This window comes from Notolabrus celidotus, chromosome 6, assembly GCF_009762535.1.
Source record: "Notolabrus celidotus isolate fNotCel1 chromosome 6, fNotCel1.pri, whole genome shotgun sequence".
Lineage (NCBI taxonomy): Eukaryota > Metazoa > Chordata > Actinopteri > Labriformes > Labridae > Notolabrus > Notolabrus celidotus.
Window position 1 is genome coordinate 3,438,084 of NC_048277.1, and position 5,238 is coordinate 3,443,321.

A 5,238-nucleotide genomic window follows, 5' to 3' on the forward strand; every position below is an offset into this window, starting at 1 on the left:
ACGCCCCGCTCCTGGTAGTAAACAGCGCCCTCTGCTGGTTGAACAATAGAATGACGGGAATGCACTACTGAGGTAGTAATTTAAGGCTCTATGGGTTGCCAGGTTTGACACAAAGATGCACAAATCAACATCGAGGGTACCGTCTCTGTATGACAAATGAATCCTGGCGTAAGTTAACCTATCTTGATTGTAGTTGAAGTACCTTCTAACTCAATACGATAGTGTAGTAAACATTTAGCGATCACTATCATCTGAATGATTTAAAGGCGTTAAATGCAGTTGGAGGTTTCGGGGGATAATGTGAGGAAACCTGGCACCCTGTCATAACTAGACGTCAGTGGTCTGCGGCTGTAGCGTTTGAGTTTGTCACTAGCTTTTGTTCGGCGGATACACACCTAGCAAATGTTATCGAGCAGCTATCAGTCCATAAACACACGGATAGCAAACAATATGAACTTACAGCTGTGACGTGCGGTACACAGTATAACTCGGTGAGTATATTAAACACATGAACTACCAGTGTATACTGTGAAATACTCCTGGGCTAGCTAGCTAACGCTGTCCATGTGAGAGACTATAACTATAACCTGTTTTATCTCGTTGTTTACTAAACTAGTCACAGATAGGAGGGTAAAGAGTCACCACATTAACACGTGCTGTGTAAAATCCCTGATAAAAGTGTGCTTCATCCTCCAGCATGTGTGTGCTGCTGCTGCTCGCATTGTTTATGCTTGTTGTAGCTACATTGGTTTCCCAGCACACACTGTTAAGTGTGAAGCTAACGTTAGCATGTTTGTGTTGTGGATTCAAGCTCGGATCAAATGCTTTACTCTGAAACAGGGACAGATATTACCTAACCCCGTCTGTTAATGTGCTTTCAGTACAATGTGATGCAAATCCGGGTAAGCTAACAGTGCAGCTGCTAATGCAAACTACAGTCATCCAAACATGAGGGTGATTGTAGTGTGTGTGGTTTACTGAAGGAGTGAACCACAGAGATACGAACCAGGACAGAAGAAGTCTGATTCATGATGGGAACATTAGAAAGTCTGGAAAGTGTTGTGTGTACTCCAGCTGAAGGACCCTGCAGGGTGCACAGGTTCTTGCATGTTTGTAATCTGTAAGCAGCCTCACACTAGGGGTGTGTGATACCACACATTTTGGTTTTGATTGGGGATGCACCGATCCTACTTTTTAGGTCCCGATACCGGTATCGATACCTGGGCTTTGGTATCTGCCGATAACGATACTAGCCGATCCGATCCTGGTATTGATTTAACAATCTCTATTCCTTAATGTGAGGATAGAATCTACTTCAGGCTTTTCTGACTTGATGGTGAACTGTCTGGGTTCCAAGTGCTAAACCAGAGGCTGGAATCCCTTAATTTAAAGGATCTGGAACAATTAAATCCAATAACCTGTCTGTTTTTTCACACTTTGAATCCATTAAATCAGGGGTGTCAAACTCATTTCAGTTAAGGGGCCACACACAGCCCAAGTTGATCTGAAGTGGGCCGGACCAGTAAAATCATAACATAATAACCTATAAATAAGGACAACTTTGCATTTTTCCCTTTGTTTTAGTGCAAAATAGTACAAGTATGTGCTGAAAATGTAATCAACTATCTTTCTACAAAAACAGTTCTCCATGATGAGTCTCATAGTGGGGCAGAACATTTTACTCTTTAAGCACTGAAACCTGCTGCAAACACACCAAACAAGTTATCAATTCACCTGACACAGAGTGTAATTTTTACTGCAAAAGAACAGAGAGATTATAATAATGAAGAAGGTAAAGTTGGCTATCCTGGACCCCTCAGCTCCGAAAGGAACTGTTTGCTTGCTGGACAGTGTTGTATGCAGGGGTGTTGTGCTAGTGTTAGTAGTTAGTGGATCATCTTAATAGTGCTCTAAAAAGACTTAATGAATCTCAACCGGATTATGCAAACAGCAAGTAATCTATTTTCTCACTTTGAGAAAAAAGTCCCGGGAAAAAGTGCTGTTCAGGTGCGCTCCATCAGCACTATGATTGTATGCGACCCTCAGAGGACAAATTTAAAATAGTAGTTACTTTTATTGAAAATTTGCAGTTAATGTCTAATGTCTGTAATTTTTTCACTTTGCAAAGTCGTTCCGTGGGCCGGATTGCAACCTCTGGCGGGCCGGTTTTGGCCCGCGGGCCGCATGTTTGACACCCCTGCATTAAATGAAGGTTTCTTGCTTCTTTGCAGTAGGCTATAGCTGACGTAAGCTTCCTCCTTTGGGCTTCCATTATATTTTTCAGTGCGACTGCCATCCGTGGAAACATTAGCGCTGCACATGTTGCAAGTTTCCGGCAGAGTTGTATGCAATAGAAGCGTGACATGTACCTAAACTGCAGAGTCTCTGTAGTTATCCTCCATCATGCTCCACCGGGGAAAAAATGCACAAACCAGCCGTCGCTTATGACGTAGGAGACGCACATGGCTGTGGTAAACACAGAAAAGCATAGAGCTGAGATGAATAGATCTGCCATATGGATCGGCACTATATATTGGCCCCTTGTCACCGATATCCGATCTAGCTTTTTGAGTCCGATCTAGCCGATATTCAATACCAGGAGCGGATCGGTGCATCCCTAGTTTTGATCCGATACCACTTAATACAGGGCCAGAATCGCTAATATGGATACCGATACTTTCTATTATTAAAAGTATCTTATGTACTTTGATGTATTACATGCGGGTTAAAACACAGGACAGTTTTTAAAGGCAAACAACAAATAAACTACCTGAAGCATTTCCCTCCTCCTCCCTTCTTTTCTCTCGTAACTCAGACTTCACTTTGACGTGGGTTTTAATGTTTTAACAAATCGGTGGTGTTACAGTAGCAATCAGCCTTCCTACACACGTCGCACTTCACTACATTTTCAGTGACGGCTGTAAAATAGCTCCACAAGATGCTCCTCTTACTTTCAGCCATCACGGCATGCAATGTATGTCTGATTGGCACCGTTAATACAGCCTGACAGAATTGCTCTTACAAAACTCAACAAAAGCAGCAATCATCAAGGACACAAAGAAACAGAATGATACAGTGACACGATGCAGTCTCAGTGCAGACTTAAAACAGTCAGGTGGAACAGCAGGCTGTGGGCAGGACTTGGTTCTTCCTATGTGGAGACAGCGTCAGTAGCCAGGAAGTCTGTTTGTTTTGTTTTGCAAGTTTGTGTTTACTTGCTTCTTCAGAAAAAAACATATGGAAAAAAATGTGTTAGAACTTCTCAGCCATGCAATATTTTTTCATTTAAAGCTTAGACCAAAATGTTGCACAGACATCATTTCATCTATAGTGCAATTCAAGATTTCCTAGAAAGAGGGTCATAGTTTTGGCCTTAAAGGCTGATTTATACTTCTGCGTTGAATTAACGGCGTACCCTACGCCGGGGGTCCGCGTAGCTCCCGTACCTACGCCGAGGCCTACGCACGTAGCTGACGTGCACCTCCTCCAAAATGTAACTCGCCGTAGAGCCGACGCGGACCTCAAGCCCTGTGATTGGTCGCTCAGCGGCATTGTCTTTCCCGCATTTACAGCACTTCCGGGATCCTGGACATCAGCCGCACATCAGCCGTGTATTTCATCTCCTCCTCTCTATACTTCATGTAATCATGTCTGTATGATAAACAGCAACATGTATCAGCTGTAGATTAACATAACACGCTCTGAATCTCTGTGGAAAATTAAACTGAGATCATAGCGGGGCCGGAAGCAGGCGACCGGCTATCAGAGAGACCACACTGCCCTCTAGTGTTTCAGAGGAGAATTGCTGCGCGACACGGACACTTCGACGCACAAGTATGTGGTGCTCATGTCTGCGTCAGCCCCTGCTGCGTAGGGGAGACGCAGAAGTATAAATCAGCCTTTAGTCAGGGTGAGCGCTGTGGTGCGCTTCGTGACCGCGATGCGTTTGTTGGTTGTTTGAGCACACAGGACAGCAGCAGTGGAGAAGCAAAGAGTGCATGCACTAAGCGTGTTCAAGAGCACAAAACGTTGTTTGTAGTGATGGCGAGATGAAGCTTCTTGAAGCATTGAGGATTTCCATCCAATTGGTTCACTCATGGGCCGAAGCTTCATGGTGCTCCATTTTCTCCACTGCACCATCAAGTGGACAATAAGTGTAAAATAAGTGCAGTGATTATAATGACACCATCCCATGGGTGTGTGAAGCTTTGAATTGAATAAGTGAATGATGTTTGTGCTGCCAACACATAAATAATGAACTTCTTAATATGGTGTCTGTCTTTATGATACAATGGCTGGGTCAAAAGGGAAAGTGGAAACAAATTGGGGAGAAGGTTGTGACTGTGCACTGCCCCTTATATTTCATATCGATATTTTGGGATCGATCCGCCCACCCTTACTTCACACTCTCTGACTGCTTCTATGTTTGTATGAGGGATGGTTCCTGAGTTAAACCTGCAATTATGATAAATGTGTGCAGAATCCTACAGACCCCGGAGCTCTCAAACCAAAGACCCCTCATTACTGCCTGTAGATGACTATCACTACAAAGGACCTGTACCCTGGCTCTTGATTGAGGGGGGTACTCCCAGATTTAGCCTGAAGGATTCAAGCCCTTCTTTGTGGTGTGATGTTGACACAGGTAACCCCAGCCTGTCTTTTACTGCCCTGCCCTAACCACTGGGGCTTTTCTTTCTTTCCTTTTACAACCCCCATATTGTGGTCTTCCTCGTGTAGTGACTCTGCCCCAAGCTGCACTTTGTGAATGAGCTCCTTCCCATCTGGGCCGACCAGACTGGAGGCTTTTCATTGACACTTAAGGCGTTTTCCGACCAGAGGAACTTTACCCCTGAACTACGTTTGTTTCAACCAGTGGACCCAGGGTCTAAATTTAGTTCAGGGGTAGATAATCTCCCCCCTAAAAAGCACCTGCTAGGGGGGTAGTACTTTTCAAAGTTCCCGGGACTTTCAGGGGCAGGGCCTGCAATGCTGAATGTGTCTGATTGGTAGATTAACCTCAGTGTTTTTATTCTGCCCTCCGTCCACAATAACATCACACACATCTGTGATTCACTTGATTTCTCTTTCTTTCATTAGTTTTGATTTGTTCTATCTTGTTTGTATGTGTGTGTACTTTTCAAAAGAAGAAGCTGTGATTCTCTTGATTTAGCAGCTTGTAACAGTAGTCTTCTCTCAGCCCACCGTGAATGCGTCTCTCCCGGTGTTATCGTTTTAAAA

General features: G+C 44.1%; 1 protein-coding gene across 1 annotated transcript in view; it reads left to right on the forward strand.

Moving 5' to 3' along the window:
* Nucleotides 1-312: 312 nt before the first annotated feature.
* mbtps1 (membrane-bound transcription factor peptidase, site 1) overlaps nt 313-5,238 on the forward strand; it is a 45,735-nt gene continuing 40,809 nt past the window's right edge. The window contains exon 1 of the mRNA XM_034685602.1: nt 313-491. The gene's annotated coding sequence lies outside the window, so the exon portion shown is untranslated. The remainder of the gene's footprint in view (nt 492-5,238) is intronic.